Source organism: Arvicanthis niloticus, chromosome 23, assembly GCF_011762505.2.
Source record: "Arvicanthis niloticus isolate mArvNil1 chromosome 23, mArvNil1.pat.X, whole genome shotgun sequence".
Lineage (NCBI taxonomy): Eukaryota > Metazoa > Chordata > Mammalia > Rodentia > Muridae > Arvicanthis > Arvicanthis niloticus.
In genome coordinates, this window is record NC_133430.1 from 7,647,106 (window position 1) to 7,660,737 (window position 13,632).

At 44.2% G+C, this 13,632-nt stretch overlaps 1 protein-coding gene across 5 annotated transcripts in view; it reads right to left on the reverse strand.

The window, feature by feature from the left end:
- Window positions 1-13,632, reverse strand: part of Traf3 (TNF receptor associated factor 3) — a 100,248-nt gene that overhangs the window by 29,805 nt on the left and 56,811 nt on the right. The window lies entirely within an intron of this gene.

Below are 13,632 nucleotides of genomic sequence, written 5' to 3' on the forward strand. Positions count from 1 at the left end.
CCCAGCACTTGGGAGGCAGAGGAAGGTGGATTTCTGAGTTTGAGGCCAGTTTGGTCTGCAGAGTGAGTTCCAGGACAGCCAAGGGCTATACAGAGAAACCCTGTCTGGAAAAACCAAAAAAAAAAAAAAAAAAAAAAAAAAAAAAAAAAAAAAAAAAAAACAACCAAAACAACCAACCAACCAACCAAACAACCAAACAAACAAAAAAACACCAAAAAAAACCTTCATTGCAATGATTTGGTCAAAGCAACAGCTATTGCTGTTAAGCTCTGTTTTGTTTTTAGGTGTGTGTGTGTGTGTGTGTGTGTGTGTGATCTACATGTCGAGACACAAATCAGTGCAAGTGTCCTTAGAAGCAAAAGACGTTAGATCCTCTAGAGTTGGAGTTACAAGTGGTTGTAATCTACCTACTATGGGTGTCAAACTCAGGCGCTCTGCAAGAACTGTAGGTGCTCTTAACCACCCAGCCATCTCTTCAGCCCTAGCAACAGCCATTCTTGGCCGGCTTTATTTTCTGGTTAGCTCCCTGACTGTCGCTCCCACTATACTGTTATAAACGGACTAGGGCCTGTCTAAGAACCCTCCCTCTTGTCCCGGCAGTAGTACTTACTGAAGATGGGGTATGACCAGACCAGAAGAGTCATGTATGAGTGTGCCTTCGGGACAAAAGGCCCTTGTTTCTGTCCTCAGTTTACCAAGCCTGGAACATTGAGTCAGCCCACGTATGACAGAGCCATGGTATTGTCACATGGAGCCTATGGGGGAACACAGGCTTCGTGGGGCTAAGGGGCAGGCTGGTACAAGTGTCAGGCCTGGCAGAGGGACATGAGACTGTCTCCTGAGCCCCGGGGCAGGTTCACTTCCCACTCCTGGCCACCAGTTTCTCTGCCTTCCACCTCTCCCATGATGAACAATGACAGCACAAGTCAGCCACAAAGATCCCAGACTAAGCAGCTCCGTTGGCTGAGCCTCGAGGTCAAGTAAGCAAAAGTAAGCAAGAACATAAAGCAGTTGACGAGGTTCCTGGGGAAAACTGACTTTACTGAAGATTATAGCTAGCATCAATAAATACCCATCAACCTTAAGCAATCACCTTCAGTACTTGCCAGCATTTGCTGACAGCACACATGGAGTGAGCCCAAACGGTGGTAGAAAGGCTAGCTTCTCTTTCCTTACTTTCTGGATATCCCACCACCAGTGCTAAGTTTTATAACAAGGAATTTTGAATGATAGACAGTTGCGATCTCCATGAAGTTTGGGCCGCATTGGCAGCCCTCCTCCCGGAGACCCCGAGTGCCTGTGTGCTAGGGTGGTTCTAGCACAGAGGCACTGATATACTTCGTCTCAGCTCGGCTTGCACAGTCCCACCAGTCCTGTTTCCGGGGCACCTCAGCAGGTCAGAGAAAGACACCTGTGGTGGCCTCGGAAATACAAAGTTTACTTTCCTGTCTTTCCGCTCTCAATCCCTTTCCTCAGCATACCATGGATCTGCTAACTAAACAGGGCTTTCAAAAGTTATCAGCTCTCTTAAAAAATACACTGTAGCCGCGCCCAATTTATTTTTCCTACTTCAAAAAAAAAAAAAAAATCTGGGTTTGACTAGCCATGAATACAGTTCAGTTGGTGGAGAGTTGTTCTGGATTTGATTTCTAGTGTCAAACAAAATGAGTCATGGCGGCGCCTGTACTCCTAGCACTCGGAAGGCAAAGGCTGGCAGACTGGTAGCTCAAGGTCAGCCTCACATGCATTGTAAGTGTGGGATCTATGAAAACCATCTCAAAAGCAAACAAAAAACAAACATAAAATAAAACCCTCCAAACGGAAATAGGTCAGATCCTGTCAACTCAGTGTCTAGAGCATCTACCTTCAGGATTCACTTACCTCTCTTGACAGTATAGGACTCTGAGCTATGAACTAGCACCAGGCAGCCCCGCAGAGCAGATACAAGTGCTCAGGGGAAGGCTAGGGCAGAGCCAAGTCCTCCTCTTTCCCTAAGCTCTGCTCACATACTGCTTTCTGCATTCTTTCTGAGGTACAAGGAACAAATGTTTCATGGCTAGGACTATACAAAAGTGACTGCCAGCAGCAGATCAACTAATGAGCTGATGGTCCAGCCACACCTGAGTGAGCTTTAATAAAAGAGAACACTGCTGTGGTAACATGAAGACACCTTGTGTGAAATCTATGGACTGTAAAAGTAAGTTTTCAAGACCACGTCAAGGGATCAGTGACTCTGCCTGCAGTTTGCACTTGAGAAGCCTGTTCACAGGAATGACAGCTTAGCTTTCTGAGCTATGTGTGAAAATGGCCTGCAGGAAGCTCACTGGCTGCCCATCATCAACCATTCTATGTCCCCAGGGACATTCCAGTATCTCTAACAGCCAACCTCACAGCGAGCGTCCCCTCCTTCCTCCAAAGGCGCTCCAAGCAATCCTCGTGTGCTTGTTCCCACAGGAGAACAGCAGCCTTGGATAGGGGATGGAATTTGGATCTTCAGTTGACTGATAGCCCGCCCCCCACATGATCAGAGTAGTGCCTAACATGCAGCCAGGCTCAGTGTGTGCTTACTGAGTTAATAAAGAGGCGAGGCTGAGCCACTCACCTCAAATATTTTGTGACAAACTGACTTCAGGAACAGAAAACTTTAATAACTGTTGTAATTTGTGCAACGTTGGGAATGAACAAAGATTTCAGCTCCTCAGAGCTTTGGTCTGGTGCTCTGCTCTATAGCGCTCAGGAAGCTATATCAAGTAAGGGTCTCATGAAAGAGATAAGGGTAACTGAGTTTCTATTTCTAAGTGTCTTAGTTATGGTTTCTATTGCTATGAAAAGAGCACAGCAACTTCTTTTATAAAAGAAAGCATTTAATTGGGGCTGGCTTACAGGTTCAGAGGTTTAGTCCATTATCATCGTGGCGGGAAGCATGGCAGCACACGGGCAGACAGTACTGGAGAGGTAGCTGAGTTCTAAGTCTGGATCCAAGGCAGCAGAAGGAGCGACATTTGAAACTCTAAAGGACACGCCCAGTGAATGACATACTTTCTCCAACAAGGCCACACCTACTCAAACAAGGCCACACCTCCTAGTGCCACTCCCTAAGCATTAAAATATGAGTTGGAGTGGAGAGATGGTTCAGTGGTTAAGAGCACTGGCTATTCTTTCAGAAGACCCAGGTTCAATTTCCAGCACCCACATGGTAGTTCACAACTGTCTGTAACTCCCATTCTAGGACATCTGACACCCTCACACAGATATACATGTAGGCAAAACACCAACGGACATAAATAAAAAAAGAAAAACTGTGAAATCAATTATTTTCAATATAAATGTAAAAGTGAATTAATCCAGTGTCTGTACTCATTTACCTCATGCTAACCCCACTAACTCCACAAAGGAACTAAGACTTACTTAAGACTGCACCTCAGTGGCTGAGCAGTTAATGATGTATCTTAAACAGGTAACCTGCTACCTCCCAGCCCCTTCCCATGATACTTGCATATCATTATTAATCTGGCTCTTCAGACCCTTTCCTCATGGCTCCAATTCCTCTGCTCTCCCCAGGATCTGACCCCCCTCCTCTCCTTCCTCTCACTAGTGGGATGTCCCACCCTATTTTCTATTCTGCCCAGCTATTTATTGGGTGATAAGTATTTATTGACCAGGCAGCAAATAAATGGTAAGAACTATTTACACAAACTTGAGACAGGAGATTCTTGGTATAAGCATTACAATGGCATGTCTGGACTGAAACAAGATATGAGGACAGAGAAATCTGCATTCGAATAACCCAAGGGTAAACTTTACACAGCCTACAAGACAGTATGCCTACATATGAGTCTATGGGGGCCATTCTTATTCAAACCATCAAGTTCCACTCCCTGGGCCCCACAGGCTTGAAGCTATATAAGGCAGAAATGCATTCAGTCCTACTTCAAATAGTCCATCGGTATCAACCCTGTTTAAAAGGTCCAAAATCTCTTCTGAGACTCATGGCAATCTCTCAACTGTAATCCTCTATACAATCAAAATGAAAAAGCAGACCACATACTTCCAACATATATAACAGCATAGAATATATGTAATCATCCCAAAAGGAAGAAAAGGGAACACAGTGAGGAAATACTAAAGCAAGACCAAAAACCAGCTGGGCAAAGTCTAAACTCTACACTTCCATGTCAAAGTGTTCTTCAAATCTCCAACTTGTTTCACGTTTGTTGACTGAAACACACTTCTCTTTCCAGGGTTGATTCCACACCCAATCTGCAGCTTCCTTGGTAAGTACTGCATGATTCTGCCATCTCCAACATCTTAGGGTCTCCAAGACAATCCAGGCTTCACCATCAATGGCCTCTCTAGACCTCCATGCAGGCACACCCTGACACACACCTGACATCAGCAACTTTGCTTAGTTGTGGAAGGAGAGTCCATAACCCATTTCTTGTATTCTTGACTCTAAAGCCAGAACCATGTGACCAAAGCTGTCACGTTCTATTATTTGCTTGTGCTGGAACATGGACTCTTATTTAAATACATTTTCATCAGGTTTCTGTTTTAGGTGGTTTCCTTCACTGCCTAAGCTTGGCTGTCTTGGAACTATATCTATAGACCAGGCTACCTTCAACTCAGAGATCCACCTAGCTCAGCCTCCATGAGTGTTGGACTTAAAGGCCACCACTGTCTGACCTAAGCTTTTTAAGATTTCTTTACTAAAGTTGGAAGCATAGCTGTATGGGGTCTTACCCTGAGCCCACCACTCTTTTTATTCAATTCAGCCTGTTGTCTCTAATCTGTTTGTCTCCCTGAACACTGGACTTGACTCCATACTTCCTGGTGCTCCTCTTCTTTTGTATTTTTTCTTACTCAGCTTGCTCCTTTTCATTATAAATCTGCACAAGCATGGCCACTAACAACCAAGCAACACAGTCAATAAATACTAGGCTGTGGGGAATGTCCTTTGCCAAAGCTAATCCATAGCCTTTTAATTTAGCCTCAGACAGATTTTTTTTTTTTAAGACAAGGGCAGAAAGCAGCCAGAAAGTGTCAAAATATCACAAGAGCAATCTCTAGGCTACATACTAGTATTTTTCTTCTTTAAAACCTCTTGAGCTAGGCCATCATAATCTACACTAATCTCAGCATCACTGTCTTTCTTGCTTCTAATAGTATAACCCATTAAGCCCCACTTAAAGCATCTAACTGCTTTCCAAAGCCCCAAAGTCCACGTTCTGCCGAGGAGAAGCCACATGGCCACGCCTGTCACAGCAATACTGCACTCCTGGCCCAAGGTCTGTCTTAGTTAGGGTTTCTACCGCTGTGAAGAGACTTGATGACCACAGCAACTTTTCTTTTCAAAGTTGCTTCTTTTATTGTCGTTTTTTTGTTTTTTTTTTCTTCGTGACAGGGTTTCTCTGTGTAGGCTGGCCTCGAACTCAGAAATCCGCCTGCCTCTGCCTCCCAAGTGCTGGGATTAAAGGCGTGCGCCACCACCGCCCGGCTTTTATTGTCGTTTTTAAAAAGATTTATTTATTTATTTTATGTATATAAGTACACCATTGCTCTCTTCAGACACACCAGAAGAGGGCATCAGATCCCATTACAGCTGATTGTGAGCCACCATGTGGTTGCTGGGAATTGAACTCAGGACCTCTGGAAGAGCAGTTGGTGTTCTTAACTGCTGAGCTATCTCTCGGGTCCCCACAGCAACTCTTTAAAGAAACCATTTAACTGAAGCTGGCTTACAGGTTCAGGGCTTTAGTCCTTCAGTCCTAAGGTGGGAAGCAAGGCGGCACACAAGCAGACATGGTGCTGGAGAGGTAGCTGAAGAGCTCTACATTTGGTTCTAAAGGCAACAAAGGTAGATCAAACCCTGGGCCTGGCTAGGGAATTTAAAAAACCTAAAGTTCACCCTCAATGACATACTTCCTCCAAGGCCCCACCCATTCAAGCAAGGCCACACCTCCTAATGCCATTCCCTAAGCATTAAAATATGTGAGTCTATGGGGCCATTCTTATTCAAACCACCACACAGAAGGGCCAAGCCAATGATGAATAATCTTTCTCTTTCTACAACACATTATGTTCTATGTAAACAAGTAAAGATTACAATTGCAGGTCTTTGTTTTTGTAAAATGCCAAAGAAAAGCAAACAGATTTAAAAAAAAAAAAAAAAAAAAAAAAAACCAAGAAAAAGCTATACTAAGCATATTAATGAAATCCTTGCAGGAATCTGCTACCAAAGGCAAAGAATACCTAGAGCACGCAGGTCTGTCAGGATTCACCTCATTCTCCTGAAGACCCCCAAGAGCTACCTTCCTTAGGCTTCTGACAACCTGTCCACATCCCTCAACAGCCATTCTTGAGCTCAGCAGTTGTGAAGTAGCTAGCTCAGAGAAAAGGAACCACGGGAATGGGAAAAGCAGGCTTGTGTGCTGTGTGTCTACCAGCAGTGAAAGCTGAAAAAAACATCTGAGCAGCAGGGACCCATGTTGCAGAAGCCAGGGGAAGAATGTGGGACAGTGTTGCAGGATATCTGATCATATTATGAACCCCAAAATTGTGCTATTTACTGAAAAAACTTGTTTCTAGTTGTGGTTCAGCTCACTCTAGGACACAACTTTAATCCAAGAGCTTTCTGTTTATTGTAAACAGGGCTGAATAAAGTCAACCATAGGTCAAGAGGCAGAGCAAGGCTGCTGGAGAGATGGCTCAGCGGTAAAGAGCTGACTGCTCTTCCAGAGGTCCTGAGTTTAATTCTTAGGAACCACACGGTGGCTCACAACCATCTGTAATGGGATCCAATGCCCTCTTCCGGTGTGTCTGAAGACATTAACAATGTGCTCACATATATAAAATAGATAAATCTTAAAAAAAGAAAAAAGAGGTGGAACAAGCATGTAGTTGACAGGAAGTGAACATAGGGGAAAAAAAAGAGACAGAAAGAGAGTAAGAGGAAGCCAGGAGGACTGATAGACACACAGGAAGTAGAAGGGAGGGACATTTGGTTTGAGGGTTTAGAGAAGGCCTGGAGAAGGACAGTGGGCTTCTCCTTTTGGGAGGAGGGTTAGCTGGGTACTATTCTGCCTCTCTGAGCCAGCAGGTTTCCCCCCAGCATTTGGCTCCAGAGTCTTTATTGGTAAAATCAAATGTTTGAGGTTTTGTTAAAAATAACAGGACAGGTACTGCTGGGGGTGTGGGGCATCTCAGTGGAGAGGTAAGACTACTCTGGAACTAGAGAATGGTGGTAACTATACCACTGAAAAGCAGACTAAAGCCACTGGGCTTTATTAAAGGGAGTGACTTCTCATCTTAATGTAAAAATCTGGATGTAAACTAATGCAAAAATAATTTACTCAAAATAATACAATTTAAATTTGATTAGCTTGTGATACTGAATACACAGTAGATAAAGCAGGTCACATTCACCCCTAATGCTAAAGGTATACAGTGCTGTGAGCTGTGGACAATCAAGGGGCCTAAGATTCCCATTTTTTATTATAATAGTCCACATCCTTAGAAAACAAAATAATTCCAGATTCTCTGACTATAACTACCCAGCACAAAAGATTCCTTCTTATGCTTAGAAAGACATGCGGCAACACAGCCAATGCACAAGCAAGCAGCCGTGTCTTCCTTCACCAACTGTCCAATGTCTGAATTAAGCCATAGTTTTCATTTGCTTCCAACAATGTATCCTGAAGAACTCTCTTATCAGCACATGAAAACTTGAATTATTATTACTTATGAGTCTATGCTACTTTTCATTGAAGTATCTTTCACTCATGCTATTGAAAGAGAATTTTGAAATAGGCCCAAACTAATAAAAATAACAGGGCCCTGTGATTCCATTCCTTTTCCCTAACCTAAATAGTTAAAAGTGCCTGCCAGCAAGTTTGGGCCCAGTTAATTAGTTACAGAGGAGGTGGAGTTATAAGACAAAGGCCTGTTAAAACATCCCAGAAACTGACTGGCCAAGAGAGGAACTACACCCTGCCCCATGGACCAGTATAGCCTGCTGATGTTCAAAAAGTAAAACAACCAATCGTGTGCACTCTCGCGAAAGTTCCCCCTTTTCTCCACCCCGCCCATATATAAACCCTAGACCCTGAGCCGAGGGGTCAGTCCCTCTATCCCCTATGTGAGATATGAAGATATGGACTGGCCCAGAGCTCTGATTAAACGGCCTCATGTGCTTGCATCAAGTAGGTCTCTTGTGGGTCTTTGGGTGTATGTGCTATCCTGACACTCGAGTGGGGTCCCCTTCTGGGGAGTCTTAGACCTTTCACTATCTTCTGAGTTTTAAATTAAAAACTCAGGCATAGTTAAATTATTCTTACCTGTAAATAGTGTGACAGGTTCTCCACAGGGACACAGATTACACAAAGATGACAGGCCACAGGCATCACATGGTTTCTTTTTCTTTCTTTTCTTTTGTAAAGACTTTATTTATTTATTTTATGTATATGATGAGTACACTGTCACTCTCTTCAGACACACCTGAAGAGGGCATCTGATCCCATTACAGATGGTTGTGAGCCACCATGTGGTTGCTGGGAATTGAACTCAGGACCTTTGGAAGAGCAGTCAGTGCTCTTAACTACTGAGCCATTTCTCCAGCCCGGTTTCTTTTTCTTTTCTAACATCCTCCCCTCATTCCTACCAAAACACAGTGTCTCTTTGTAGCCCTGGCTGGCCTCAGAGAGCTCTGCCTGCTTCTGTCTCTCAAGTGCTGGAATTAAAGGTGTGTGCCACCCCCAACAGCTTCATTTCCTAAAACACACACACACACACACACACACACACACACACGAACGCATGGTATAGTAACTTTCTACAGGCAATATATTTAAGCTAAAAGAGTTTTTTAAAAAACCATGCTTTCGCCTTTAATCCCAGCACTTGGGAGGCAGAGGCAGGTAGATTTCTGAGTTCGAGGCCAGCCTGGTCTACAGAGTGAGTTCCAGGACAGCCAGGACTACACAGAGAAACCCTGTCTCGAAAAACAAAAACAAACAAACTAAAAAACCCATGCTTTCTAGCCCAATTAGGAGAGTGTGGTTTCCCACCGAACACTCGGCATCTGCGGCATGTTACGCTCTCAGAGGCCGAATGTCAACCTAATAATCCTGTTTGGAACATTAATTCCTGCACTTTCCTACTTTCTGATTCACAAAAAAGAGATAATATTCTGTTTCCTCTGCTTCAGAAAGCTTCTATCAAGCTGCTGTGCTCTCAATGGCAATGCTCAAAAGTGCACTACAGTAAACTGACCCCAGATGAGCAAAGCCCTCCCGAGGACAGCACGGTATGCCAGTGTGGTGCTAGAATGCAGGGCACGGCCCAATAGTGATCCTCTGCGCTTTTTAATGCAAAAATTAATAGGATAATCTTTAAATTCATGTGGAAATATAAGAGATCTAGAGTACGTAAATCTCAAAAAAGAGTAAGACTCACTTTCTGTTTAAACTTTAATGTCCAGCTCAGCAATGAGGCTCACTATCAGCAGAGGAGCTGAGGAGCCAGGGTGGTGGTCACTGTTGATTCATAGCTGCTGGAGACCTGTCTCCACCTTTCCTCTTGTGGTCAGCCCACTGAGGACAGTGCTTCGGGAGGATGTGGTAGGCTCTAAGCCCATGTGCAGAATGCCCTTCAGTCAGAGCACAGGGCTACTCCTTCCTTGTTCCCTCCCACCTCTCTCCAAATGTAAACAGTCTTTCTGTTTAAGAATATTACCAGCATTCATATTTAAAACTTTTGTTTTATGTGTATGGATGTTTTGACTACATTTATGTCTAGGCATGCCTAGAGCCCAGCAGGCCGGAAGAAAGTGCCAGATTCTCTGAAGCTGTAATTCTAAACAGTTGTGAGCTATCATACAGGTGCTGGGAATCAAACCAGGGTCTGCAAGAGCAGCCACTTCTGCAGCCCCTTGTTTGTATTACTGAGACACAGACTCACTGGACAAGCCTCAGACTTATGCAGCTGAAGATGACCTCCAGTCCTTGATATCCCCTCAACGTCTCAAACGCTGGGATTACAGGTGTGAGCCACCACATCCAGCTCATGTTTCTCTTCTGGTCAATACCCTGCCATGCCTCTAGCATTACAAACATTTCCATGTTTACTATGGGATACACTTCATCTTCTTTCTTTCATGCAAATGGTGATCCAGTTTCTGTATTCTGCACAGTCAGCTCTCCACATCCTAACTCATCTCTTCTGAGGCACGTGGACAAATTTCTCTAGGGCATACACCAAAGACTGCGGATCTGGGATTAGCAAATGCCATCTTCAGTCAATCTGGACAGCAACCTAGTTTTCTAGGGCCCTAAAATCAGAATCATTTTTAGGTTTTAAAACGTAAAGACAAAATAAAGACCATGTGATGCCAGGCAGTGGTGGCTCACACCTTTAATCCTAGCACTTGGGAGGCAGAGGCAAGCAGATTTCTGAGTTCGAGGCCAGCCTGGTCTATAGAGTGAGCTCCAGGACAGTCAGGGCTACACAGAGAAACCCTGTCTCGAAAAACCAAAAAAAAAAAAAAAGACCATGTGATAAAAAGCATAGGTAGTCCCCCAAACCTGAGATACTGATACTGTTGGTCTACATGGAAACAATGTGGGACTCTTAGCCCTGAACTATGTTAGAAGTGCAGAGGAACTGCTGGTGGGCAGGATGCAGAAACGGCAGCCTCATGAGGGAATTCCAAGGAGCTGTCCTGAGACGTACACATTCCCACAAGTGGCCTCACCCACGCCTGGAGCTATAGAGCTACAGACCTCTGCGTCTCAGCCAGGCTAACCAAGGGTAGGTAAGAAACGGCTTCCTCTGCTCTTGACCACAACAAACACAGAAGCCTTCTGTGACCTCAAAGAAGGGAAGGTGGTTTGAAGTGGAGCTCAATGGCTGCCTAGCATGTGTGAGGCTAGCCCAAGTTACATAAGACCCTATCTTTAGAACCATGGGCTGGGGTGCTCAGTGGGATGAAAAATGTTTGCCCAAAATACATTCCAACAACCTAAGTTTGATCCCTGAAATATACAGGGTGGAAGGAGAACAGTCACACCAACTCACACACAGACACAGACACACACATAGACACAGACACACACACAGACACACACACACACACACACACACACACACACACACGGGTGTTTTCTCTGTGTAGCCCTGGCTTGCCTCAAACTCAGAGATACACCTGCTTCTGCCTCCTGAGTGCTAGGACTAAAGGTGTGTGTCACCACACCCAATTATAAGTAAAACAAACCAACAACAACAGCAACAAAAGAAGGTGTCTTTACCTAGCCCTCGATGGCTTGACCGTTTTTTCAAAATGTAAAAAAAAAGAAAAGAAAAGAAAAGAAAAAAAGCGTTGGTGGGCAGCTCTTTGCTTTCCATAGTGATTACATAGTGAATTCCAGGCTAACTGGGGATAGAACATAGGAAAACCTTGTCTCAAAACAAAATAACAAAAACAAAACAACAGACGAACAGATAAACTAGGATGGAGAGATGGTCCAGCAGTTAAGAGCACATGCTGCTCTTCCAGAGGATGTGAGTTCAAGGCCCAGCACCCACATGGCAGCTCACAACCACCTGTAACTCTAGTTCTAGGGGATCTGATGCTCTTCTGGCAAGCACATAGCACAGACATACATGCAGACAAAACATCCTCACACAAACATTTTTTAAAAATAAAATAAAGAAGTGAAAACAATTAGGACTAGAAGGAAGGCAGAGCAGGTAGGACTTTTGTTTTTTGTTGTTGTTGTTTTTGAGACAGGGTTTCTCTGTGTAGCCCTGGCTGTCCTCAAACTCAGAAATCAGCCTGCCTCTGCCTCCCAAGTGCTGGGATTAAAGGCGTGCGCCACCACTGCCCGGCAAGGTAGGACTTCCTATCATGCCTGATTACCTGAGCTCAGTCCCTGGGATTCACAGGACAAAAGAGAACTGCATCCTGCAAGCTGTATTCTGACCTCTATACAAGTGCTATGAGGTCAAGCACACACACACATCAGATTAGAAAAAGAAATCTTAATTAAAAATGGGGAGATGGGACATCTGGGTCTAGCTCCCTCTATGGACAGCCTGGTAAACACCATGACCAATCTCAGGAGCCGGCAAGCATGGGAGTCCCGCCACACAGTCAGTTAAAGGTAGGAAAGAATAGAGATGCTAGAAATTATCCAGAGGGGCTGGCCCTGAGAAGACGCTCAACTGAACACAAGGGGCCAAGGGGTCACTAGCATGCATTTGGAGCATGGGTTCTGGGACAGCTGATGCAGAAGGTAGCCACGGCCCTCTACAGACTCCTTCTGATCCTGTGTGGGGACAACGCCTTCAAGTTTAGCACTTAAACAAAGACTTAAGTTCAAAGACTTCCAAACCAAAAAAAAAAAAAAAAAAAAAAAAAAAAAAGTAAAAATTAAGTTCCTATAGTTAAGACAGCTATATTATTTCTACAACGTTTGTCACAGGACATCCTTGGGAATCCCTCCCCTCCCCCATGTACCACCTGCAGGCTATGCACAATCATCAGGGAAAATAGCAAAATTAGTCTTTGCAATCTCTCCAAACAGAAGATTGTGAAAATCTTTGATCAGATTTCATGATTGGATAGAAATACTTTTATTTCACTTATTTTTACATGGCTATAAACATAGTATACCTCTGTCCTAAAATTTAGATTTAGTGATTATAAGCTAATAAAATTCTATACTTATAATTTTATTGAAGAAAAGTTATGTTGGTTCAGTTGAATGCATTAAAGATGGCACCTGAGGAACGATTAGGGTTTTGTCAAGCACGTAAGAGCCTGAGCCTCAAAAACAACATGAAGTCTCCAATGCTCAGAAGATGAACACAAACAAATCTGGGTGACATGGCAGGTCACCCACAGGATGGAACCTAAGGCTATTGCTGACACTTCCCCTTCCATCCTCAAGAAAATCAAGTGGGAAAAGAATGTTTGCTTCCAACAAATGAAGACCTAGCTTTTGCCAAACAAACGATGGCACCCCTAGGCAAGGAGTTACAGTCACGGGAACTGCAGGGCTAGAACATGGCATTTTAACCACTCACACACAATGAGACCCTGAGGAGGAGCCCAGGCCAGCAGTGAGCAGCAGCCCCAGCAGCAGCCCCGGAGCCCAGGTCCTGGTGTAGCTACGCATTCTACCCTGCACGCAGACTGAGTGCTGTCTTCCTCCTGTCTGCTATATTTTCAGGTGGACGTTTATTGTATCTGAAGACCTTATGTAATCCAACATCTGATACATGTAATCTTCTGAGGACATCTACAGTTTCCAGGTAGATGCGCATGGTTTACACATGTGATACAGCAGAATGGATGGTGACTCCACACTTCCTCTGCCTTTAGCATTAAGGTCTCTACTCCTGTGACTTGGCTACATTTTAATTTTGGAGCTTAGAAACTAGAAACAAAAGTACATCTGCTGACAAAAGAATGTTCCAAAAAACTGGAAAGCCCGGGGAAAACCGAAAAAGGGAAGCATCAGATAAACAAAGAAAATGGCTCCTGGCAGCAAGAAAGGATGAACCTGGCTTTCATGTAGAGAAAGCAGCTTGCCGTCCAGTCCAGCAGGGGATCAGTGCCACGAAGTGAGGCAGTGG